Raw genomic sequence first — 27,422 nt, forward strand, 5'->3', positions numbered from 1 at the left:
ATTCTGGGTACCCCAAGGCCATTCTCCCATTCTCAGCCCCTTCTGACCTGTCCAAGAGCAGAGGCAGGAGCATCCCTTGCTGACCCTCCTGGCTTCCTCCCTGCCTGTCAAGCACCTGGCATTGACAATATCAATCTTTTCACTAAAGAATGGTTATTTTAGTCTTAGAAAAGCAGGAAGGATCTCATTTCAAATAAAGTACAGACAGTCCCGGAGTCACAAGGCTTCAATTTGCAATTTTCCAACTTTTCGATGATATGAGAATGAGACACAATCAGTAGAAACTATACTTTGAACTTTAATCTTTCGCTAGGCTATCGACCCAAAGTGTGCTGCTCTCCCATGGTGCCCAGCACCACAGCAAGCCACAGCTCACAGGCAGCCAAGCAATTACCCGGGTAAACAACTGGCATTCTACAGTGTACAGCGTTGCCAAGCAGGTTAGTGTATTAAATGCATTTTCAACTTACAATATTTTTGACCTGCAATGGTTTTATACAGCCGTAATGCTGTCAAAAGTCAAGGATTATCCATAGTGTCTTTTATGTTGAATATAATTAGCATTGTTAAAAACTTATTCTGATGTCTTTAATCAAAGCAAAGTACAGATTTTAAGGCTAACAATTTGAATTGAGCTCTGTTCCTTACTTGCTGTGTGATTTGAGCAAATTTCTAAACATCTCTGAGCTTTGGTTTCCTCAGCAGCAAAAGAGGAGGAAAACAGATCTTAATCCACGGAGTTTGGGAGAGGATTAAATAAGATAATATTAATAAGCTTAATTCTAAACCCAGCGATAACAAGCTAACCTTTAGGGAAACGTTTTCCCTGAATTTGGCTATTGAAATGGAGATTGATAAACAGAGATAAATAACGCCAGATCAGACGTTCATTTCTCACAACTCCCGAGGCTGAAAGTTCACAATCAAGGTTCCAGATGATTGAGTTCCCAGTGTGAGCCAGCTTCTTGGTTTGTAGATTGCCACCTTCTTGGTGGAAGATGGGGGTCTTCTTTCAGGGACACTGATCCCATTCATGGGGCTCCACCCTCAGGAACTACTCACCTTTCAGTGACTCTACCTTCAGAAACCACTGGATTGGGAATTTTGTCTTTAACGTACAGATTTGGTGAGACACAAACACTCCAACCCCCTCCCTCCATTCGGGTCCTCCTTGAATACAAAATACAGCCATTCTATCCCAACAGCCACAGAATTCTTTCTTCATTCCATCAGTCTATTGTGTGACACCTGAAGTCTTATCTAGATATCCTCTAAATCAGATATGGCTGAGGCTTGGGGTTATGATTCATTCCTGGCAAATTTCCTCTCCAGTTGCAAACCTGTGAAACCAAACAAATTGTGTGCTTCTAAAATACAAGGTAGGGACAGACATTGCCACTCCAAAAGGAAGGAGATGTAGGACAGAGGAAGGAAAAGGGGTTTTGGGGTCCAGAAGTACAAAATCTAACAGGGCCAATTTGGGGGATCTTAAGGCTCAAGAATTTGGCTCTCTGCCCCACCTTCTAGAATGGGGTGGAGGCTGCTCCTTCTGGATGCACTGAGGCAGAGTCCTGCCTTCCAGACCCACTGGGGTGGTGGTCTTTCCCCAGAAGCTCTACCTGTAGCCCTCACTCCTCCAGAGTTCAGCCAGGTGTCCCCATGCATCCAGGGGATTCACACTCATGGCTGTGGTAGAGGCCATTGGGCTTGCGGAAACTGAGATGATGGTCCCCACCTTCTTGAAATCAGAGCCCTGATGATCTTTGAGGTGCCTTTGGGGTTGTTCTTCCCTCATCTGGATGAATAATGAATATTTGCAGCTGCCTATGGTATCATTTTGTAAATCCAAGGAGTCCAGCAAGCTTCCTTCACACTAGCCTGCCTCTGTCCCCTCCAGTTAGAACTGGTATTGTTTCTGCTGGGGGTGGTTGCTTGGGCTGGTGGTTCTCCTCCATCTCCCCACCAGTGGTCAGTCCACACCGTGCTTGGCGTGCTCTTCCAAACATCCATCAGCAGCTTTTGAAATACAGATGTGCGGAAAACTCCAAATCTTTACATTCTGATTCTGTTTCATTCAACAATTCTTTCTTCAGTTAGTTTCTGTCTTCTTGAATTTTACTATTATTAATCAACAGGAACCAAGACATCCCCTCGACATTCTGCTTAGATACCTCCTCAGCTGAGGATCAATTCTATCCCTTCCACAAAGTTCTACCTTCCTCAAAGCACTAGGACATGAGCCAAGTTCCTTGCTGCTTCATAACTCCAGTTTCCTAAACATAGTCCTTATTTCCACCAGAGCCATCATCACAATGGCCTGCATTGTCCATGTTTCTGCCACCGTTCTGTTCGTGATTCTTTTTGTATTGTCTGCCAAGAGCGAGGCTTCCTTTTTCTCTCCATTTCTTCCTAAGCCCTCTGGAGAATTGCCCTTAACAATCCCATCCCGAGAGTGCCGGCTTCTGGAATGCACTTCACCACCCCTCCAGTTTGGTAGGGCGGTGCCCTTCTGTAATCCCAGCACTCTGGGAGGTTCGAAAGTTTGATCCCAGTCTGGGCAACTGAGCAATTTAGCCAGACTCTGTGTCAAAATAAAATATAACAGAAAGAGCTGGGATGTAGCTCAGGGCAGAGGCCCTGGGCTTGATGCCCAGGAATGGAAAAAAGCAAGCAAACAAAACCTAAAACAAAACAAACTCCATCCAGCCTCGGCCCCATCACTCAGTTCCAAAGCCAGTCCTGATTTTTAGGAATTTTCTGTAGCGGTCCCCACATCTCAGATCCAGGTTCTTAGCTCTGGCTGTTATAATAAAACACTGTAATCTCGGTGGTTTAACCAACAGTGATTTATTTCTCACTGTCCTGCCAGTCAAAGATCAAGGCATCAGCAGATTTAGCTCCTGACAAGGGGCCTTCTTTCTGCTTTGCCATATTCACACATGGTGTACAGAGGGATAATCCCCACCCTTCTTTGTGGTACTGGAGATTGAACCCAGAGCCTTTATGCTGAGCTACATCTTCAACTCTTCAAAAAAAATTTAAAAAGAACTTTGAGACATAGTCTTGCTAAATTGCAAAGTTGTCCAGGCTGGGTTGAAACCTTCAATCCTCCTGCCTCAGCCTCCCAGAGTGCTAAGATTAGAAGTGAATCCCACCATGGCTGGCTCCCACATCTCCTCACAAGAGCACTAATCTCATTTATGGTGACATCATCCTCATGACCTAATTACCTCCCCAAACCATCAGATTGGAGATTAGGGTTCTAGCATATGAATTTGATTGGTACACTAACGTGCAGTCCATAGCAACATTTTTCTGGCCACTAACTATCCCTCGATGACATAATTTTGAGTGATGATGGCATAGTAATCTATAGTGAGATTTTGTTTATTCTCAAGTTCTTACAAAGTTCGCTCTGTGATAGCCCTCTTTCTACCTAAAGTTTTCTCATAGTCTTGATTATTTCTGTGTAAAAATTCTTAAGGGAAGAAATGTTGTGTCAAAACCACATACAGAGCAGATTCCCTTGCTTTAGAAAACCAGGGATTTAGCTCAGTGGTTTTGCTGCCTGCTGTGCAAGCGCAAGGACCTGAGTTCGATCCCCGGTACCAAAAACAAGAAAACCATGGGAGCTCTAGAGTCTTTGTGCTAATTTATATTCCCTCCAGCAATGCCAGTGTCTATAGGTGAATTCCCTCATGATACTCTATATTTTGTTCCACTACATTTTTTCCTTTTGATAAGAGAAAATGATATTTATTATTTTAACTTATATCAGTGCGATTACTAGTTATTATTCTGACTCTTTCCAATCTCTGCCTAGAAATACAGTCTTGCTGGGCATGCTATATCTGCTATTAAAGTTGACCACATGTCTTGCCACTTCTTCTCGCCAGTTTCCTACATTATTTTCCTCACCAGTTACTACCCAACTCCTAGGCGAGGGCCATGGTGTTGTAGGTTTTTGTCACAGCGTACTCTACTCCTGGCCACCAATTTTTGAATTGGTTGGTGCAACATCAGGTGTTATAACAAGCCAAGGAATTTCAGTAGTTTAACCCAATAAAGGTTAGTCCTCACAGTAAATCTGTGCGGTGAAGAGGGGCCTTGAGCTGTTGCTACCTTTCCTTCTGCCATGTCCCATGCCAGGGCTATGGAGCCCTTTGTTTCCAAGCAGTGGAGACATGGAGGGCCACCCAGGGGAGGTTTCCATGCCAGGCCTGGAATCTGTGGACTCGAGTTCTGCTAGCTCCCCACAAGTTGGGTGCAGTCGTGATCACCCCAGGGCAAAGGAGGCCAAGGGTGTCACCTAGTTCAGGCTGGGTGGGAAGAGGGAATAGGCTTTGGTACACACGTGATGGCTTCTCTGATGAGCTTGTACAGCATGAAGAAAAGCAAGCCACAGGCCAGTGAGTCCTTTGTGGCTCCATAGCATGGTATGTAGGGTTCATCTTCGTCAATGTCTGCGTGTTCTATCACATCTGAGAGGGAGACTGGGCCTGTTTTAAGTGCTGTGTCACTGCAACCATTTCCTTGGGGACAATTTTGGAACGGACAGAGGCAAACCTAGGGCAACCTCCATGTGTACTTGCTTCCAGTTCTTTGTCGAAGCACATTCCCCAGGGATCTTCCCCTCCTCTCCCCTCCTCTGTCCCCCACCATTCCCATATCTGGTACCAGAGAGCTGGTGCTGCTGGACCCCAGGGAAGGTGTGTCACAATGGGGTACATTTAGGACTTTGTCAGACCAATGGCCATTTCTTCAGGAGCACCCAGTGATGATAGCTCCCTCTCAAGCAGGACTTGAGTACCTGTGTTTGGGACAGCAATGCCAGAAAGCACAAATAAGGAAGTATGGGGAATAAGCTAGGGAGGGACAAAGACCAGAAGCAAGTTTCCATTGGGGATAATAGAGACTGGATCCCAGGAGGGACCTTCTGGGAGACCAGGCGGAACATATGTTCTCATTGTCCCTTTCAAAGCCAGGGATGTTGAGTACTTTTCCAAAAGCTCCATCCTGATTGTCTGGGGCCCAGGCCCTGGAGCATGGCGTCCCCCCTCCCCCACCCTCCCTATCTTTGGGCTGTATTTCCAAGTAGGCTCGAGAGTTCCTAGGACAGAAGGAAGACACACAGAGACATGCAGAAGGGGAAGTGGTGGGCTTGCGTGGGCCAGGCACTGTCCACAGCCTCAGGAGAACCTGGACATGCCCAGGGAACAGGGGGCACCTGCTGCAGCTGGGCAGAGGTGCAGGCAGTGGGAAATGAGGATCTGCACATATCTCAAGTTCTCAGAACCAGCCTAACTGACCTCACTAAGGGCTCTTGACTATCTATTGACCGTCTACCACATCAGACACAAGAGAGGAATGAGTTCCTGCTGGCCCTTTTGTACTCCCTTCCCTTCATCTAGACATGGTGCAAGTGCAAAGATTTTGTACAGCAAAGGCTGTGAGAGGGCGGAAGAGTTACAGATTCTCATGAGGCAGGACACTGACTTCCGGATGGTGGATCAGGCAGCCCAAGGAAGAGGCATTTGAGCCTGCCGCTGAGGGTGGGGAGGATTTTGACAGTCATCTGAGGGGAAGTACATTGGTGGACAAAGCTACACAGGGGCAGGGCCAAGGCTGGAGGAAGCCCAGTCAGGCACCGGGCTTGGGGTGAAGAATGAATCAAGTGGAAACCAACAACCGATGGGGCAGGTTGGCAGGATACAGGCCAAGGCAGGTGATTCGGGAATATGGATGGCCCCTGACTTACAACTTCCACTTCGTTTATTGTTTTGATGGTGTGAAAGCCTACGGGCACAGCCATTCTGCCCTTTCACTTCCACTTCAGTATGCAGAAACTTATGTGAAAAATAGTAAAATGGCTTTGTCATAGATGGTTGTCTAATTGTAGCCCAGTGTAAGTGTCCTGAGCATATTTAAGGTAGCTGAGGCTAAGGTGTGATGTTCAGTAGATCAGGGATATCAGATGTATTTTCTTTTTGGTTTTTTTGAGACAAGGGTCTTGGTATGTAGGCTGGCCTTGAATTTGCCAGGTGATCCTCCTGCCTCAGCCTCCCAAGGGCTAGGATTAGAGGTGTGGACCACTACACCTGGTTTAGATGCATATTTTGATTCAACGATATTCTCAACTGAGAGGAGTTAGCTGGGATAGCACCCCACTGCTTGTTGAGCAGCATCTGTAAAGCCGTCATTGCTAGGTGTCTGTAGCAGTTTGTTCATTCCATCGCTCACTGTTTTTATTCACTCAACAAATATTTATTGAATGCTAATTTTGTGCCAGGCACCCATTTACATTGTGGGAATACAATATGGGACAAACAGGAAAAATCGATGACCTCATGGAGCAGACACAGAGGAGATCATATAAATAAAATATGGAGTATGTCTGCTATTGGTGCAGAGCAAACTAGGCAGCCGGGGGGAGGGGGGTGTGGCAGGGAGTGCTGTCCAGGGAGGAGGGGGTGTTCTTGTTTTGCTTTGGTGGTACTGAGGATTGAACACAGGGCCTTTGCACTGAGCTCCACCCCAACCCTCTTTTAAAATTTTGAGACAGGGTCTTGCTAAATGGCTAAGTTACCCAGGCTAGGATCGAACTTGTGATCTTCCAGCTTCAGGCTCCCAGAATGCTGGGATTACAGGCCTGTGCCACCACACCTGGCTGAGGCTGCTGTAAAATGTTTTTGTAAACATATAAATACATACTTATGGGATGGTTAGCATGAGGGAGGGACTTCTATTTTAAAGAGGGTGGTTAGGGACAGGGGCTCTCTGAGGAGTGCCTGAGCAAACCCCGAGGGAGCAGGTTTGGGGACACACCAGGAGTTATGGGGCTCCAGCTATGTGCCAGGCACAGGGACTTTACAGGTCTGAGGTGGAACATTGTATAAAGCGTTCATGAGGCCCAACATGGAGGCCGGCCAGGACCAAAGTGGTTGGTCACAGACTGGCGACCCTCCAAGCTGCGGGCGAGGTCGGGGTCTGGGCCTCTTTGTGACCACTTCTGACAAGTTTGGAACGGTGTCATGAGTGAACGAGGATCTGCTGCCTCTCGTTCCCTGGGGGAGTAAAGTCAAAATTGAATGAAAATCCATCCTGATGTGCAGTTATAAAATTGTTAGAGCAGGTCTAGTGGTTTAGATGAGAGTCTCTTCCAGTCCCTTTAAAATATTCTGATAGATCCAGGCACAGTGGTGCACACCTGTAATCCCAGCACCCTGGCAGGCGGAGGCAGGAGGAACACAAGTTTGAGTCCAACCCAGGCAACTTAGCAGGACCCTGTCTCAAAATAAAAAATAACAAAAGGGCTGGGGAGGTAGCTCAGTGCAGATGTCCTGGGTCCAATTCCCAGTACAGCAAATAAATAAAATAAAATATTATAAGACTGTAGCCCCTCCAGGACAAAGACAGCGTGCTGTAATCTCTGTGCCTGCAAAGCCTGGCTCCTGGAAGACATCTGCTGAATATTTGTTGAATCAATACATTACAATGTAGTTCCTTACATTAAACTGCATATGTTTTTATGGTACTGTAATCAAAGGATCCATTTCATTTACTTCTTCATCTTTAGTTACCATTTAGTAAAAATTATTTTCCATGTGTAGATTTGACATTAACTATCATTTTTATGACCATACAATAATATTTTGCATATAAATAACCTACAATTCCATTACCCATGTCCTCATTATTCAACATTTATGATTCTTTCAATCTATCAAAATAATAAACAAGACACTGATGAACAGTTTAGTTAATGTCACCCTCTATGTACTTTTGAGTAGAGTGGTAGGAGCGCTTGGGCAGAGATGGTAGCAGACGTTATTAATGTTTACCTACATCGATTTTTCTGCCTCTTTTGAGCTGGCAGAAAATTTCACTTCCCAGCCTCTTTACCACTGGGTAAAAGCATGTAACTAGACAATGAAGTGTGGAGAGAAGTCACAAGTGAAGCCCTAGGGTGCGGGTGTGGGACATCTTCGTACAGTTTGTGACCCTCTCTCGTCCCCTGGCCAGGGAACCAGTGATATTCCTGATGGAGGATTCCCTTCAGCCTGAGTCCCTGGGTGACAACCCTCTCTCTGCTGACCTGATATGGATATGTTGAGCAAGGGCAAAGGGAGCATTTGTTATGGTAAACCATTGGGATTCCAGGGTTGATTTGTTACCACAGCTAATGTAGTCCATTCTAACTAATACAAAGACTTTGAAATGTTTGATGGATCAGAGTACATGTTGGCCAATTACACAATAATTGGTATAGAGTAAACATCCAGTAAATATCTAATAATTTAATAAATGACTCAATGAGACCAGTCATCAATGATCCAAGAAAATGTCAATTTCATTGCTTTATCAACAGCAGTGGTTTTATCATTAGGTTGATCTTGCCATTTTAATAGGCATACATGTCATCTCTGTCATATTTAAGTTGCATTTCTTTCTTTATTGGAGAGGCTGGACTTTTTCATCTGTTGTTAGCCATTTTCTACTTTGTGTATTATTTGTTCTATCAAAATAATAAAGAACTGAAAGCGTTCATTCATTTTTTAAAACTATTTGTTGAATGTGTTCACTGTGCTAGGTATTGAAATTATGGTGGTAAAAAACTTTGCCATCATGGAAATTTTAATCAGGAAGGGAGGGAAAATTGGCATGTAAACAAATACTTAAATATTTTAGACAATGGTAAGTGCTGTGAAAAACAAGGCCAGGTGAGCGGCTTGAAGTTTGGCTTGGTGTCTTCCCACAAGGTGGCCAGACAGAGTCTTTCTGATAATGTCACTTTTGAGCAGAGGGACTGAACCATGCTGGTGTTGGGAAGCAGGGTGTCCCAGGCCAAGGGGAAAGCATACCCAAGGCGGCATGCTTGACATTTTGAGGATACAGCAAGAGGCCAGTCTGGCTAAAGCAGAGTAAGGAGAGAGCAGTAGGAGGTGAAATTGAAGAGGTAGTAGCTTAGCGCATTTGGGATCTCGTTATGTCCTTTGGCTTTTTGGAGTAAGACGGGAGCTACCGGGGGTTGTTGAGGTGGAGTGCTATCATACTGCTCACTATTTCAAAGAGTCACCCTGAGTTCTGTGTAGATAAGAGACAGAAGGGGAGCCAGTCAGGAGCCAGGTAGAAGACTACTGCAGTATTCTGATGGGAGGTAATAGTAACTTGGACCAAGAGGACACCATGGATAAGTGGGAAGGGATCAGATTCTAGACATAGTCTGTGGCAGAGCTACTGGGTTTTCGTAACAGGCTGGAAATGGGATGGAATGAAAGAAATAAAGACCCCAAAAATGATTTCAAGATTTTGCTTGAGTGACTGGGAGAAAGTAGGTGCCATTTACTTTATTGCTTTGTTGAACCATGTTTGGTAATTTTAGTGACTCCAGAGAATTCCATGTTAGAAATCAAAAAAACAAGGTACTGGGTGAGCAAAGTGCTTCATTTCCAGATCCAGGGGTAGGTCATAGTGCATTTAAGTCAGTTACTGGCTGCTCATCACTCATGGCCTCAGTGATTGGCTCAGGAGTAGGCGAATGACCTCAGATGAGCCAATCGGAGGCCCACACTTTCATTGAAGATTTAGGAAAGATGCTTCTTTTGCAGATGTAAGTGCAGCAGCATGCGCCTCGCACTTTCTAGCTGCCCTCTTCTGCAGAGAGAAAGTCCTCAGATGAACTTGACACCAGAGCAAGCAGAGAAAGCAAGGGAACTAGAGCCAGGTCTTTTGTGACCTGTTTGAGTCCTAGACCCAACCCCACCCGAAATCCACCCATAAAGCACTCAGTTGCACGAGCCTCGCGTTCCTGTTTATTATTCACACCAGCTTGGGCTGTGCTCTGTTACCTGCTACCAAGCACGTCCCAGCAGATGCAGGCAGCTTCAGTGCAGGTGCTGCCCACCATTCTCAAGCCCAGAGCTCTCCACCTGTGGTCTTAGAACACAGGGAAGTCACTGCAGAAAAGCTGCACACCTTTTGGGCCTGAGGATTGGAGGGTTACATCATGCTCTGTGAGAGGAAGGGCCACGTTCAGAGTGTATGTTGTCCAAAGTCCAGGAGGGAGAGATCCAGGGGCCGCCAGAACGCCGCACCCCACTTGCCATCAGACCCTCTTGGTCGCTTCCCCAGCAGTGAGCGCTGTTGAGTTCTTCCTAAAGTGGGGTCATTGGGAACTTGCTCCCGGACACTGATGTGCTTATAGTCTCTCACCGATTGCCAGAAGCATGGTGTGGAAGCACTCTGGATGCAGTCTGCACCAGTACCAACATCCTACTGCATGCGGCATTTGTCTCTTAACATCCTTTACCGATCTGTACTCCTTCCTTGCAAGTCAGTGTAGGTCCACAGGATAGGGAGCAGGACAGACTGTGGAAGTCAGACCATCTGGACTTTCCTTTGGGTTCTCCAAGGCTGGTGGATCTAAAGGGGGTCCCAGGGCTGAGGTCAGCTGGCAGCTTTAGGTGGTGTCTCCCCAGTGTCAGCGAAAGCTCTACACAGGAAGTCCCTTGAGTCCTTAGGGGGTTGCTACCTGATGGGCTTCCCAGAGCAGTTCTCCTTCACTGTCCTGGTGGCCAGGAGCATCGACAGTGGATAGCCAAACTGCTGTGGTTTGGGTCTTGGATCCACCACCCATAGGTTGCACGAGTTCTTAACTCCTGTGTGCCTTGGTTTCCTCCTCTGTCAAATGCAGATAATAAAAATGTATCAATCTCAGAGAGTTGCTTGGAGGTTGAGCAACTCCTACTACATGTAGTTTTAGAACAATGTCTGGTGCTCTAAGTTTTTTGGGTCACTATAACAAAATGCTGTAGACCAGGTGGCTTAAACAATAGACACTTATCTTAAAGTTCTGCAGGCTGGAACATCCCAGATCAAGATACCAGCAGATCAAATATCTGGTGAGGACTGGCTTCCTACTGCTATCTGCCTCTCTAGCATGGTGGAAAGAAGAGAGCTCACTGGGGTCCTTTTATGAAAGCACTGGTCCCATTCAGGAGGGCTCTGATCTCACTATCTTGTCACCTCCAAGGGCCCATCTCCAAATACCACTGCACTGGGGATGAGGTTTCAAATATAAATCTGTGGGGGTTTTTTGGGGGGGAGGGCACACAAATATTCGGTCTACCACAGGCACCTGGTAAGTGCCCAGAGAATATTAGCTGCTGGATTGTCTGCAGGATGATAAGCAATAAGAATGCATACACAAAGCAGAATGCCCTTTAATGTCTGACAGGAAAAGGAAAGGTCCGGTGCCTTTCACTGAGGCCCAATCTCCTCTCTCCAGCCAGGGCGGAGTCTCTGGGCTGGAACCAGTGAGACGGAAGGGGAAGCCCAGCCATCTCCTTCCTGTTGCCACCAGATTTGGGCCACAGCCGGGGTGACTTAAAAAAAATGCTGCACAATCCTCATCTTCCTCATAATAAGCAATAGTAATGAACAGTACTCACTTTTAAATTCCACTTTATCTTTCCAGAGCTTTCCTGCTCTCTCTTGTCCTCTTCCACTCCTCAGTCCCCCACCCCCCGCCCCCCATTGAATGTTGCCCACAGGTCTTTCTGGTCTTTCTTTTATGCATAGCTACATACACATAAATACATATTTGTAAATTGTAAATCAAAAACTAATACTTGGAGTTGATTCTAAAAAAGTTGCCTGGATTCTGCTGCACCTCAGGGGAACAGGAGTACAGGTTCCAGGCTCCAGCCTGGAACCAGGCGTTTTTACCTTCCAAAGCCCTTGCCATGAACTGATTGCCATTGGATAGGCAGAATGGGCCAAGCTGTGCTCCAGGCCAGGTTCTCCCAGGGGTCTTGGACCCTGGGCTGGTTTGTACTTTACTGTCTTCCAGACACTGCTATGCCAGGGGCTGGAAACCTGCCCAGGTCCTGTTATTCCCACTGAGGGCAGCGGGAGTGCCTGAAGTGAGGAGTCCTGGTACAAAGCCAGCAGGGTCCTTGGGGCATCCAGGAGGAGCAGGGAAGGCAGGTCCAGACCAGCGGGGCTCTCTCTGCTCCTATAGGAGCCCCCACAGCACTTGTCACGTGCCTCCCTAGCTACTGACGCACCCTCCTGCCCCAGTGGACTGTGCATTCCTTCTGAGAAGACATCTGGTCTGGTTAGTTTGTCATCCTGCTTCTTTGTACCCCAGTTCCCTAGAGGGGACCCTGGAACATTGAAGGAAATGCAGACATAACCATAGCCAACATTTTTAGGGGTGTCACTCTGTGCCTCAAAGATGAATAAATAAGACAGAAGTTTCCATTCCAATCTTCACAAGACCCTCATAAGGGAGAGTCCTCTGGATTCTGTTACTCAGCTCTTTATAGTGCTGAGGAAATTAGGCAGAGAGAGGTTAAGTTACTTGCCCCAGCTTATACAATGTCTTAGTTACTTTTCTCATTGCTGAGACAAAAGACCAGACACCCACAAGTTAAAGGAGGAAAGGTTTATTTAGCTCACAGTTTTAGAGGTTTCAGTCCATAGCCAGCTGGGTCCAAGGCAGGATTCCGTGGCAGAAGGCCAGTGCAGAGGAGAAACAGTCCATGGCAGGGTAGGCAGGCAGCAGCAGTGAGTGACAGCTGCAGTTCTCTTTCTGTCCCTTATATTCCCAGGGTGAGGCACCCTTAATCCCAGCATCACACACTCTAGATCCAAACACCTCTGAAAAGCCACACCTAAAACCACATGAGGCTTTGGAGGGACATCTAGATACAAACCGTAACATATGGGTATGTGGCTGGCTGTAGTCAGACCCAGATATCTCAGCTCCATATTGCAAATTTCTAATCTCTATTCTTTTCTCCTTCTCCACCTCTTCTCTCCTTCAAGACAACTGCCATAGAGGTCACTTTAGCATCGCACTTCATTATGTCACTGTCTTGATCAAGAATCTTCCAAGACAGACTCCACAGTGCGACATATGCGTCTGTCTGCAGTCATCCTCAGTACCTTCTCCAGTCACCTTCCCACTTCAGAGGCAGTGAGGGCTTGATCCAGTTCTACTATGTATGCATAAGCTGGAAACTTTAGTGATGTCACCAAAAGGTGTCCTTGCACTTGGACTCCTAGCTGTCCAATAACAGTCGTGATGGTACTGACATCATATGGCTCTTATGGGGACATGATCACCATTAGCCACAGGTACTGCTTAGAACAGGCGTTGAGAAACTGTTATTTTTTTATTTGTTAATAAAGGGTCAGGTGGTAAATATTTTTGGCTCTTTGGACCATCCAGTTTGTCACAAGTGATCAGTGCTGCCATCATAGCCCCAAAGTAGGGCTAGGGTCTGAATGTTTGTGTCCCTGGAAATGTTGAAAACTTAACCCCAACGTGCAAGTATGGGGGTCGGTGGGGCCTTTGGAAAGTGATTAGGTCACGTGGGTAGAGGTCTCCTGAGTGGGGTTGATACCTTACAAAAGGGACCTAGGGCTAAATGAGGTTGTGCAAGCCTGTAAACTCAGGACTCTGGAAAGCTGAAGCAGGAGGATCCCATGTTCGAGCCTAGCCCAGGCAACTTAGCAATTTAGCAAGATTCTGTCTCAAATTTAAAGAGGGCAGGGCTAGGAATATAGTGATGTAGCTCAGTGAAAAGGTACTGAATTTGATTCCCAGTACACAAAAATGAAAAACCTGGGGCCCCAGAAGGAATCTGGCTCATTGCACCCTGTGAGGACAAAGGAGAAAGTACTGCCTATGAATCTGAAAGCCTTCATCCTACACTTAATCTACTGGTGTGAATGTCTCAGATTCCAGGACTGTGAGAAATAAATCTCAGTTGTTTATAACCACCCCAGTTCACGGCATTTTGGTATAGCAGCACCAGTGGACTGACAGCAGCCACAAGCAGTATGAATAATCAAAGTGTGTGTGTGCCAGTAAGATTTTATTTATGGGCATTGAAATTTAAATTTCAAATCATTTTCGTATGTCACAAAGTAGTCTTTTTAAAATCTGTTCTTAAATTTTAAAAACTGTTCTTAGCTCATGGGCAGTACATACACAAACAGGTGCTGAGCTAGTTTTGATTCCCAGGCTGTAGTTTGTTGAGGTCCTAGTTTAGAGGATTGCCTGGTACCAAGAGGAGCTTAGCAAAGTGGAGAGCATCATAAGGAGATGAGTAAGGGATTTAAAAGGTGCTGAGGCCTTTGATGTAATGGGGACCTGAGGATGGAAGGGAACCACCAAACATGAGACACGGAGTTGTGGAGCCGATGTATTCTGAGGCCCGCCTGTGGCCGCACACCCCTTTCTACAGACCCTTCCACTGAGTCCAAACACTGACCTGCTTCTTGCACCCATCTATGGAGATGCGTGAGGCTCAGAGAGGCTAAGTACTAGGCCCAGAGTTGCACGGCTTGTAAGTGGCAGAGTCAGGATTGGAACCTGCAGACTTCTTCTACAGAGGGGTTGGTGCGGTTCCTTATTTCAGCCTTGGCCACCTCCTCAGACGCAGCCTGGTGACACAGAGACTATGAGTTTTCTACCCTACCCTAATGCACTGGTTACATATTTTAATGAAAACCTATAATACCCAAGGTGCTAGGCCAGATGTGGGGACACAGTGGTGGAAAAGATTCCTCTTTTCACATCGTGGGGTGTAGAATCTGGTAGGAAACCAGACACCCAAATAAGCAATCATCACCCAGGGCCACAACTCCGACTGGTAGTGCTAACTCACACTGGAAAATCTGAGGCTTCCAGAGGGAAGGAATGTCTAATTTCAGGCTGAAGGTCAAGAAGGAAGAGCCCAGGAAAAGCAGAAATGCTTAATGATACGAAGTGACGTGATTTTAACTGGGGCCTCCTGTGTCTCAGGAATCTACCTGGTCCTAGGATTCATCGCTTTTTTTTTTTTTGATGAATTTTTTTTTTCCTATTCATTGCTTTTGATGGCCCGGTACCCTTCCCAGGAGGGTCCCGACGACTTTGGTCCTTGGCTGTCCTTTCCTCTACCGTCTCTCTTTGTGAAACAGTATCATATTTTTGCCCCATATCCCCTGGAGACAGAATTCAGCCCCTTCTCTGTTTTCTTCATTACTTACTCGAACTAGTCCACAAATTGGATAAGGCTGACTCTACGTTTTAGGGGATGGAGGGACATCCCAGGAAGGGGTCCCTTCTGGGGCCTTGGGTTTCCGGCCACCCCTCATCACCCCACCCCCACTTCCTCCCCGGAGCTGCAAACAAAATCCTCCCTTTGTCTTGCTGGGAGTGTCCCGCCTACCTCCGGCCACAAGGATCTTAGATTCTGCTTCTTGCTCTTGGCTAAGTATTTTCTCAGTAAAGACAGCTCTACCTTCCTAAGAGGAATTCTAATAAAATTCTCTCAACACATCCATTGTTTCATTGGCTCCTTTAAGCAACCCTCTAGGATGGCTGTTACTGTTCCATTTTATAAATGGGGAAACTGAGTAACCATCCCAAACAGTGATGCTGGGAGTTAAAGGGAGGACTGTCTGGATCCAAAGCCTCCTTGCAAACTCACTCCCTATTCTCCTTTCTACTCTGATTGAGTCTGGGGAACAAGGAGGGTGATCAGGGAGGAAGAATATAGTCAAAAACTGGGTCCATACACGAGTATGAGTTTCTCCAGAGGCACCAGTTTCCAATTCCTTAAGTCTCCACCATCTTAGAGTGAGTATTTCTTACTCTTGTTCTTTCAGAGAGAGAGCTGGACAAGGCTGGCCATGTAACACACATCCCCAAACAGACACGGCTCCTTCCTAAGAACACAGTTGGCCCAGTGGGTCAGGTAGTGGTGCTTGGGTTGAGCATGGACCTAGGGCCTGGCTGGGGTCTGCCTGAGTGCACAGGCCCAGGGCCCTGCTCTACCTGAGAACACTCTGGAAAGAAGCACTGCAGTTCTTTGATAACTGTGCAGACTGTGGAGACAGGGAGAAGAGGAAACAAGAAATGAGCAGAGGGAAAAAGAGACATTCTGTATTCAAACAAGCAGTTTTTGATTCAAAGTGAATTCTGCTGTGGAAACCAGAAACTAGAGAGGTTCACACAGGTCAAGGTTTTGGGCCAGCTCTTTGGAGAGCTGGCTTTCCAGTCAGAGAAATGAAGTTACTGCGAAGTCAGAGTCTCCAATGATAAACTGAAGGCTCATTTTCAGAGTCCGGAATTTGAGGACATGTCAGCAGTGGCATCTTGGGTGCTGCCAGCTCTGACCCTCCTCCATGTGCGGGTTTGACTGAGTGCCTGGGCTGAGCGTAGCCCTGGAGGAAAGCAAAGGAACAGGAGCCCCGCCTTCAGGAAGCCATGAGCACAGAGCAGCAAAAATCTGCTTCCTCTTCCTCCCCTCCAACCCCGAAGGTCACCGGAGGCTGACAACTGCCTCCTCCACTGCCACTCAGCTCCCCACACCCCACACCTGCCCTCACCCGACCTCCTCTGCCGAATCCCAGTGGCAGCTCCGACCTCCCATCCCCAGGCTCAGCTCTCTTGTCTTCGAGCTTCTGTCCACAAAGACACAGGAACGAACCCAAGGTCGCAGGCTCAGACGCTGGCTGGCCCCAGCAGGTCTGCTTTTGTTTCATGGGGACAGCAGTGGGCAGCACAGTGGGCAGCCCTGGAAAGAGGAAATCCTCTTTGGCCTCTAAAACAACGATTGCTTAGAACGGTGTCTAGGCCACAGCAACCGCTAGACAGCTGTTAGCTGTTACTGGCTAGTGTCATCCCCACTCCTAGGTGTGCTGCAGTGGGAACACGAGCAAGGTGGGGTGAGAGGGCCTTAGCTTAAAAATCTGGGAGGCCTGGGGGGGGGGTGACATGGACAGTTTCGGGAGTACTAATCAGTGGGGTGTCTCTGTGGAAACGGGAGTGGAGCGGATGGGACTGAGCGAATCCTTCCTGCGAGCAGGGGCCAGCGGCCAGGGCCGGGCTGCTTGGGGCCTCAGTTGCCAGGCTGGTCTATGATAGGGAGTTGGGTGACCAGGATTTTCACGAAGATGTTACTTTCCTGTCCTGGACTGGGGCTTGGTACAGTCCAACTCTGACTTTGCATTCGGGGTCTGTGCCCTTTCTCTCTCTCTCTCCCTCTCTGTCTCTCTCTCTGTCTCTCTCTGTCTCTCTCTGTCTCTCTCTGTCTCTCTCTGTCTCTCTCTCTCTCTCTCTCCCCTTGTATTTTCCAAATTTTGAAACTCTGTGCATGTGTCTTTTGGGTAGTTGGTAAATAATTACCATTTCCTGGGAATCTTCACAGGGGAAGGTCTCAAATATGACACTTGGTTTTTTAAAGAAAGTGGGATAATCCAAGTAATTTCGTGCTGTACAAAAGGCAATATGCCTAATTTCTCACCTTCGAGGTTGTCAGATCCTGTGCTGCTCTGCCAGAGACCTAATTGATACAGTCAGATTCCACAGGAAGCTCTAATTTGAGTACCTACTGGGGTGGGGGTGGGGGTGCCCAGGTCTTCCCAGTCCTAATGGCTCCCGATTAGGGCTTCAACTCTGTCCCCGCGCTGCAAGAGACATTTAGCAATGCCCGGAGACATTTTTGGCTGGCACAGTTTGGGTGGGGGCAGGTGGTCTGGTTTCCAGTAGGGAACGGCCAAATGCTGCTAAACATCCTACAATGCCCATGTGTCAACTCAGGACTAGACTGAGACCTCTGCCAAGCAGAGAGAGAAGGAAACTGAGTCACCGTGCAGATGGGGCAGGAAAGGGGTAGGGTGATTCATCAGAGGGCGAGAGCTACCGGAAACATTTAATATCAGAATTTTTATGAGCTAACGCAATTTACCCATTTTTAATTAGCTCCCTATGGCAATATTGACATTTCAGCATGTTGCCCCAAGGATAAATGAGTCAACCTCAAACTTACCACCAGAAGCCCCTGCTTGTAGAGTTTCTGATGAAACTGAAGCATTCATTAGTCCTGCAAGAGTGTGCTTCACATGAGGAGCTACAGCTGGGCTGGGCTTTGCAACCCTCGCTGATAATAGCACTGAGATTCTGATGGCTTTGACCTTCAGGAGATGCAGCAACAGTCCTGGAAGGAAGCAGGCACCAGGCATCCACTTTCACAAAAGTGAGTTTCTAATCAGTTATGGAACATATAAAATAATTTTGAACCTACTACACCGTAAGTTTAATTTTATTAGTTTTACAAGAATGAGTGAAATAACGGATTTTCTTTTTAGTTAGTTAATTTGTAGCCAGCTAATTAACAGAGAGGTTAAGAGCCAAAATCTGGGGTCCAACTTTATGAATTCAAAAAGTAGTTCTACGGCACACATGTATAGTCCCAGGACTCAGGAGGCTGAGGCAGGAGGATTGTCATGAGTTCAAGGCCAGCCTGGACTCTACAGTGAGACCATGCCTCAAAAAAAAAAAAAGTGTTTCTGATATTACTCACTATGTGACCTTGTGAAAATTACTCTTGGTACCCCAGTTTCCCTGTGCATAAAATGGAGATGGTATATATAAAATATCTCCTAGAATCGCTGAGAGAATTAAAGAAGTTGATGGTGTTAATTGTTGAGAACAGTACAGTATCTGAATGTGGCAGGAGCTATGTTAGTTGTCACTGAAATGTAAATAAAATATATTAAATTCATCAATACAGTTACAAACCTTTAAAGTTGCTTGACTCAGACTGAGTGGAACTAACCCATAAGCAAAGTCTCTCATAAAACAGATCATTAAGATTGTCCCTGTGAATAGCACAATAAGATTTGTAAAAGCAACTCAAGCTTAAAGATAGAGCCAGGATTCTAAATTTGCTACCCCAAAAATCAAACTTTCAAAAAGAGTGGGCACGAAGCAACCTTTGTGGACTAAAATTGTCCCCTGGGAAATTAGAAAACTCACAAAGTCTGCATTAACTTCAAAGGAGCTGTTCCGTCATGCAGTTTCCAGGGGTCGAGAGAGGATGGAGAATGTGACATCGAGGGATGTGGCTTTGAGTACACATCCTTTCATGTCCCCCCCCTGGACGTTAGCAACTGCACTTAGATCAGTTTGCGGCATTGAGACTCCATCTGAGGCAACAGTTTTGGGGGAATTTTGGTCCATAAAGGTTCAAACTATCTTGTTTTATTTGGATGATTGTATAACTTTCTTTAAGATTTGGAAAACCCTACAGCTCATTATTGGAAAGCTGATATGTCTTTTTTTTTTTCTTTGGTTCCGGGGATCGAACTCAGGACCTTGCGCTTGCGAGGCAGGCAGCGGAACCACTGAGCTAAATCCCCAGCCCAAGCTGATATGTCTTTTAACCCAGACTCACAATATGGAATTCTTCACAGGAGGAATAAGAAGGTCAGCCTGCGAGTCCCAACTTTTTGAGGTTCTCTCTGGGACAGACCCAAGTCCAGAGCAGGAAGTGGTGGCTGCAAAGCAAGAGACAGCACTTCTCTCCCATGGTGAGAACAGTGCTCTGGATCAAATGAAGAGTCACTGAGCAGCACTCTCCTGTGCCTGGCACACAGAAGGACTCACTGAGGATTCCATTTGATGCTGAATTCTCATCCATTCCTGAATTTTTCATTCTTTAGAGCAAGGGTGGGCAAACTTCCGGTCAAGGGCTGGATCAAATGGTCTTTATTGCAGGGACTTAATTCTACCGCTGTGTCACAAATCACAAATCTAAATAAGTGGGCCTGGTTGTATTCCAATAAAACTTTATATACAAAACAGGCAGTGCATCAGTTATAGCCTGTGGGTAGTAGTTGCTAGCCCCTACCTAATGATTCTCAAACTCTGACTGGGACCATTGAATTCTTGTCCAATAGATTATTCTTCTCTTCCTGATTGGTGTTGGGCTCAATCACGTGACTGGCTTTGGCCAATGGGATTGCAGGAGTGCAGTTCTCTGCACCTTGTCATTCAGCCAATGGGATGGCAGCAGACATGAGACAAGAGGAGGCTTTCAGTCTGCCTAAGGGGCAAGGCTTGCCCTTTTGTGCCTTGAACATTCTGATGAGAAGAGCTTCTGCCAGGCAGCTGTGACCCTTTAGCCTGGCCTCACATGGAGCACCTCGGGAGCACAGCTCACATGCCAGGACCAGGAGCTTGAAGCAGACCTGCCCAGCCATGCCTAGCCTAGAAGGTCACCTGTCAGCTGATCCACAGATAAATAAATGAGCCCAGATGAAATCAGCAAAATGTGCCCAGCTACTCCCAGACTCATTAGAAATAAATGCTTCATGTCTGATGCCACTGTGATTTTTGTAATGTTTGTTATGCAGCACTCTTGTGGGAAGAGCTGACTGATACAAAGGCTTCAATAAGAAACATATCATACTCTGTGATTCAGATTTACAAAATTAATTATAACAAAATATTTAGAAAATACTTAAACACCTGCCAGATACTATTTTAAGTGCTCCATATATACTTAGTCATTTAATCCTTATGACAAGCCTATACAGTACATATTATTAAGGTGGAGAAACTGAGGCACAGAGAAGTTAAACAATTTTCCCTAGGCTACATAGTAAATGATTACACTACAGTGGTTCAAACAGGTCTGGGTTCATAGTCCATTGTTAACTACACCTTAATATGATCTGTTCTAGTGATGTTAAACCTTTCAGAGCTTTCAATGATACAAACAGCCCACTGCAGCATGCATGCCATAGGTTCGCCACCACTGATCTAATGCACTCTGCTACTTTTATAAACATCTAGTGGTCATACAACACTGTATGCCTGGATATATACCATTTTTATTTGTCAACTGTGCCTCAATAAAGCTGAACAATTGATGACTGTACCTCATAATGATTTCATAACTACTGGTGGCTACTGCCTCTGATTTAAAAACCTCGCCTAAAGACTTTACTATGGTTTGTATGTGTTCCCCAAAAGCTCAAGTGTTGGAAGCTTAATCCCCAAGTTCATCTGTTGGTGGCAACTGGAGGTGAGGCTTTGGGAGGTGATTAGGATTGGATGAGTCTTGGGGATGGGGCTCTCACCATGGCATTAGTGGCTTTACACACCCTGGTGCTCTCTCACTGTGCTATGATGCAGTGAGAAGGCCCTTACTACGGGGAACCCTGGAGCTTAGACTTCCCAATCGTTTAGAGGTTACCCTGTGCATGGTATTCTGTTACAGCAGCAGAGGAAGGACTAAGACAGAGTTACTCTGTGAAACTGAAAGCTAACAGCCAGCTGGGTGTGGTGGTGCATGCCTGTAATCCCTGCACAAGTTTGAGCCCAGCTGAGCAAATTAGCAAGACCTTGTTTCAAAAAGGGATAGGGAACCCAGTGTAAAGGTCCTGGGTTCAATCCCCAGTTTAAAAAAAAATCTAAAAACCAAACTGCTACTGAAGAGTCATAAAAACACAATTTTTGTAGTTGGATTGTGTGGCTTGAGGTTTTTGTCCCCACAGTCTGTGTGCTCCGCTGTGTGCTTGGTGGGGAGGAGCTCAGCAGCCAAACCACACGGGCCAGGTATCCCTCCCACTCGGTCACTTCTACCAGGGGCGGCCGAATCCGCACTGGCCACTGCCACCAGCCCCTTGGGGACATTGAACAATTGCACCACAGAGTTCTTGAGGGAGGGCTGGTGGGACAGGGGCTCTTGGAGCATTTTTGCCATGGGAAGAAGAGTTTAGGCCTAAAGCGGAAGGAGTACAGCTGGGCAGGAGACAGGAGGGCCTGGAGTTCAGACCAGCTCCTGCGCCAGGCCAGGAAAACCCTTCTGATAGGGTTGGAACTCAATGGAAATAGGAGCTTGACTTCAGCATTACGAATATGAACTGTGAGGGGCCAGTTATGCCCTGTCTGTGTGCAGAGTGTGGAAAATGACACCCGTGGGCCACAGAGCAGCTCCTCGGTCCACTCGACCTGGAATCCCACTGGCTGCTCACCCACAGGCCCCGCTCCTGGTTATTCCCCACTTACTGCACACGTACTCAGCCCCGTAGTGGTGTGAATCCTTCCTCTCCAAACTTAGTGTGCATGACCAACTGCACTGCCTCGATTTGAAAACCTATCTATCCACTTAAAGGGTTGCAAGACCTCTGCTCTGTAAAAGTTTTATATGTTTAGACAAATGTTAAGAACTAAAAAGAAAAATAAATAAAAGTGAGAAGGGAAATGGAGGCTACTTTTTTTAACTTTTACCGTGTTCCACTTGGTCTCTGAGTTGAGAGCTTCAGCCTGAGAAGGAGCCATTTGATGAAACTCCAGGAAAGAGGGTTCCATAGAAAGAAAACCTTTGGTGCAAGGCAGAAATCAGCTTATTTGCTGCAGAGCTACAAAGCAGTGTGGCTAAAGATGCAAAGGCAATCAAAGGAGAAAAGAATCATTTTTTCAACAAATGATCCCCGACAACTGAATATCCACGTGTCAAACAATGGAATTGCACCCCTGTCTCATCCTGTGTTCAATAATTAACTCAAAAAAAATCAGGGACCTACAGTAGGAACTAAAATTGTAAGTCTTAGAAGAAAATACAGGAGTAAATTTCTATGACCTTAGGTTAGGCAAAGCCTTCTTAGATACGACATGGAACAGATTGGCAAAAGAATAAAAACTAGATAAATTGGACTTCATAAAAATCAAAACCTTTGTGGTTCAATGGATACCATCAAGAAAGGGAAAAGACAGCCCACAGAAAGGGATGAAATACTTGCAAAGCATACATATGATAAAGGTCTAGATTGTATAGCATATAAAGAACATTCTGACTCAAGAGCAAAGACAGCCCTATTTAAAAATGGGCAAAGGATCTGAACAGACATTTCTCCAAATAAGATGCACAAATGCCCAATAAACACAGGAAAACATACACCAGGGAAATTAAAAACCACAATGAAATGCCATTTCACATCCTAGTAAGGATGATCACAATCAAAAAGAAAGACAATAACAAGTGTCAATGAGAATGTAGAGAAGTTGGAAACTTCACCTATTGCCGGTGGGAGTATAAACTGGTGCTACCACTTTGAAAAAGGTCTGGCAAGACTCAAAGTGTTAAACAGAGTTATCTTGATCCAGAAACTATGTTGTTAGGTGTTTACTCTAGAGAATTGAAAACATGTTGACTCAAAAACTTATGCACATTCTCAAAAATATTATTATTATTATTATTTTAGTACCAGGGACTGAACTCAGGACCTTGTGCTTGCAAGGTAGGTGCTATACCACTGAGCTAGATCCCCAGCCCTCAACAGTGTTATTCATAACAACCCAAATGTCCATGCATTGCATATAAACAAAATGTGGTATATCCATATAATATATAATTCATTCATAAATAGGAATATAATTCATTCATAAAAAGGAATAAAGTATCAATATGTGCTACAGCATGAATGAACTGTGGAAAACATCATGCTAAGTAAAAGAACCAGATATAAAAGACCATATAGTCTATGATTCCATTTATAAGCAATAGGCAGAAGAGCCAAGACTATAAAGGCAGAAAATAGATTACTGGTTGCCTGGGGCTGAGGGTTGGGAAGGGTTGGGGGTAAATGGGAAGGGACTGTTAATGGGTACAGAGTTTCTTTTTAGAGAGATGGACATGGTCTAAAATTGCTTGTGATTATGGTTGCACAATAATATACTGAAAGCAAGACTCAGTGAATTGCACACTTTACAGAGTTGACTTGTATGTTATGTGGATGACATCTCAATAAAGCTGTTAAGAGAAAGACCGATGACAGAGAAAGGGAGGAAAGGCAGGGAGGAGTGAGGGAAGGAAGGAGGGAGGGAGGGACGGGTTGTGGAAAGCAAGGTCATCAGAAGCAGAAGCGGTGGTCATATCACAGAAGATCTTCTAGGCCACAACTCGGAGGGTGCCTTTCCTTTCCAGTGGCCCGGGAGCCATCAGAGGGTTTAAACAGAAGCAGATCTGAGTATTACAGACACCTGGGGCTCTTGCACGGGGACTGGCCTGAGCAGAAGGAGGAGCCTGGAAAGTTCAAGTGAGAGGCTCCCAGTGTTGGAGGTGGATTGCGTATGTGGTGCGTGTGTGTGTGTGTGTGTGTGTGTGTGTGTGTGTGACTCCCACATCTCTATCCCAGTAAGCCAGATCCTCTTCGCATCTTTGCATCCAGCAGTGAGGGAATCCCACACCCGCATCTGTAGAGAGCCCATTCCTCCTTCACCATGCCTTTGGCCTGGCTTCCCCTTCTCCACCCACTCCAGCTTCCTTTCTAAGGCAAGATTTGACAAATTAGCTAAGATCATCACCAGACATTCAATCTTTTCTCTTTGCTTGGTTGGGAATGGAATGAATCAACTTCACCACCTCATTTATATGGAGCAGGAGAACAGGAGACAGGTGTGGAGAGTGGGATTGTGACTTTCCAGACAACAGTCACTGCCCCCCACCCCCAGTGACACTAAAATGCATCCAACTGAGAGGTTTTGAGCTCAGACAGGTCCAAAGTGAAAGATTTTTATCTTGACTTGTTTGTTCCAGTTAGGCAGGAGTAAGTGTGCATAGTCATGATGTTTAGAAAGAGAACAGCAAGGCATCAAAAGGAAACACAGAGCTTCCGCTCATCGATTCTGGGAGATTTGTCATTAATTTGTCACAAACCACACTCTGACCGGAGCACTCACTGCTTTTCCAAGGGGCCAGGCTCGTGCTTCTAGGGGCTGACCAGTGATGTTGTCACTCGGCGTGGTCCGCCTGTCTTCATGTACAGTGCCACCCAAGAAGGCTTCTTCTCACCCAAGTGGGTATAAACTCTTCGGGGGAAGATCCAGGTATTTTGGGCCCAGCAGTTTACCCAATTTTGGAGAGGTTCTTTAAGGGAAAGAGTACAAAATTACAAGGGCAGGGTTAGGTATGAAATGAGTATTTACAAAATTTAAAAAGCTGACAAATACCACAAACACCACAGAATCCATTAAAGTAACACAATATTTTATTTACTAATTAACTCCCTGGAATCCATCGTGAATACCATTTTCTCCACAAATTTGATCATGTACTCTTTCATTTCTTCATATAACAACGTTGTAAAGAAGTTATTTATAGAGGATAATAAGATAATCTCGACTTTCCCCTCCATGGCTTTTTTTTCCCTCTTAATTTTGCTAGTTTAGAAAAGTTTCTTTGTGGTTCAGAACCCTGGAGTGGCAATGCTCTTTCTGCAACACGCTCTGCAGTTTCCCGCTCAGACATTGTCTTGATAGTAGCTTGTCAAACTCAGCCAGCTCCTGTCACTCCTGGGGTGGCTGGAGCTTGGATGTCGTCACCTCTGAGCAGGGGCAGGGCAGTTTCTCCTTCCAACCTTTCTCTCAGAGCAGAGAGAGCAGTGGAATGAAGGTCCCACGAGGCCCACCAGCCCCAGGGGCCGCCCGGGGGCGAGGTGGGTGTGAACGTAGCTTGGCCCCATGACTTCCAAGGGTGCTCTGTAATCCAGAAGAGTTCCAGAGCTTCAGAGGCAGGCTGGACAAATGGAGGCTGAAAGTTCAACTCCTACTGGTTTCTCTGTAAATCCACCTCTCCAAGCCCCACGGCCGTGAGTAGAGGTGACTGTGTTCACCAGAGAGGAACATAATTACAGCCTTGTCCAGTGAAGATAGGGCCAGTGGGAGAGGCAGAGAAACACAGGATTGGTCAGACTTCCTTTAGAAATTAATTTACAGGCCGGGGATTTAGCTCAGTGGTTTCGCCGCCTGCTGCACAAGCGCTAGGACCCGAGTTCGATCCCTGGCACCAAAAAAAACCCCCACCAAAAACAAAAGCAAAAAAACCTCCAGAAATTAATTTACAGAAATACAATTATGTAGAACTTCAGATACTACCTGGAGGGTGTACATAAAGCAAGATTAGGACTGGTCAATAAGGAACTCCAGGGAAGTAGACAGTTTTGTTGAAATGTTTTGTTCGTTTGCTTTGTTTTTTGGTACCAGGGATCGAACTTGGGACCTTCTGCTTGTGAGGCAGATGGTGGAACTGTAAGACCGAGGGCCTTACCAAATGCTCTGAGGAGCTGACTGTAGTGAAGCACACCCAGGGATCCCAGCGGTGCCTCCAGAATGTAAGACCAAGGGCCTTACCAAACGCTCCGAGGAGCTGACTGCAGCAACAAACACCCGGGAAGGAACACACCGGACACGTTGGAAAGTAAAACAGACCTTTATTAGTCTGGCCAGACGGCACTCCCAAAGCAAAATAGCTTAGAGAGGCAGCTAGCTCAGAGTCCGAGGCTGTTTTTATAGGGGGTTGAGGGGGAGTTAACATATAGAATTAAAGAAAAGGGGACAAAGGTTAGTGGTCGACTGTCACGTATTGATGGTCAGCAGACATTTGCAGCTTGTTCTAAAAATTGTGGTGCTCGGAACATCAGTTCCGGGCAAACAAGGAGTTGAGTAGTTTACTTTGGGACTTTAGGTCTGTTACAGATTTTTATCTAGTGTCCCAAAACTAACAAGCATCTTTATCCATTAACTCACATTTAATCACAATGGGGCTGGAGAAAAGGAACAAAGGTTAAGCAGTCCCACATTCCCCACTGATTTTTGGAACTTAAGTAATCTTACGCACAAATGTAGGCATCCATTGTATACAACAACATGACAATAATAAGCATGTACACAAAACTATGATGACAAGAAAAAGTTGTTTTAACCATTTTAGGTTGGGCAACCACGAAGTTAACCATTTGAACAAGTCCCCGTCATCCTCATTATATATTCTTTGAGCCAGATCTTCTAATTGTTTTACCTTTTCTTCGATCTTTGGACCATTATCGGTAAGATTGAAACAACACATATTTTTTACTCTTTCACAACCTTGGTGGTGGAGGAGCAACAAATAGTCTATTGCTGTTCTATTATCTAAGATTGCCTGTCTCTGTTCCTGTAACTCTTGGTTAATTAATGACAAGGCTGATGAGGTAGCATTTAACCCTTTGACCACCTTGCAAGCTAATTTTCATACTGCCTTTTCAGCATGGACTCCTATAGAAGGCAGGGCAACAAAAGATGCTATCATGGTTATTACTTCAGCATCTGTTAACAGACCTACGTCATCATCGCATCCTGGTGCAGTGTAAGGTGACCAACGTTTAGTTCTGTTAGGCACAATCAAATCAGTTCTGTCTGGCAACACTACAGCTAGACGACTCAAACAGCAACGGGTCTTGGTTAAATTTGCTGGAATATAATTAAAGGTTATTCCTTCACAGGTATAAAGCCATCCTGTGGGCAGGGAGATATGGCAATTGTTATACACAATTTTTTGTTTTATATGGCAGGACATCCCTTTTGACCATTTTATCCGCAGACATTTGGTTGTGCAATTTTCATACATAGCACATTCAGTTTTGTTTGACATAATTACCTTGGGTGTATATAATTTGACAGCATTTTTAGGTTTACAGCAGGTGTCATGCCCCCAATTTTAACTATCCAGGTAAGTAAGATTTTTTTCCTGGGATGTCTTTAAATAGGGTATAGGGTCGTATTAATTCTAAAGAGGTGCATACCGGAATGAGAC

The 27,422-nt window shown here is 45.8% G+C and overlaps 1 long non-coding RNA gene across 1 annotated transcript; it reads left to right on the plus strand.

Annotated features, from left to right (window-relative positions):
- Positions 1 to 206: 206 nt before the first annotated feature.
- Positions 207 to 20,737, plus strand: LOC147823588 (uncharacterized). Its single transcript, XR_015443552.1, has 3 exons — positions 207 to 440; positions 17,792 to 18,038; positions 19,258 to 20,737. It is a non-coding gene; the product is annotated as an uncharacterized LOC147823588 (long non-coding RNA).
- Positions 20,738 to 27,422: the final 6,685 nt, after the last annotated feature.

This window comes from Heterocephalus glaber, unplaced genomic scaffold (genome assembly GCF_053883595.1).
Source record: "Heterocephalus glaber isolate CG9 unplaced genomic scaffold, H.glaber_assembly_v1.0 deba00001572, whole genome shotgun sequence".
Lineage (NCBI taxonomy): Eukaryota > Metazoa > Chordata > Mammalia > Rodentia > Bathyergidae > Heterocephalus > Heterocephalus glaber.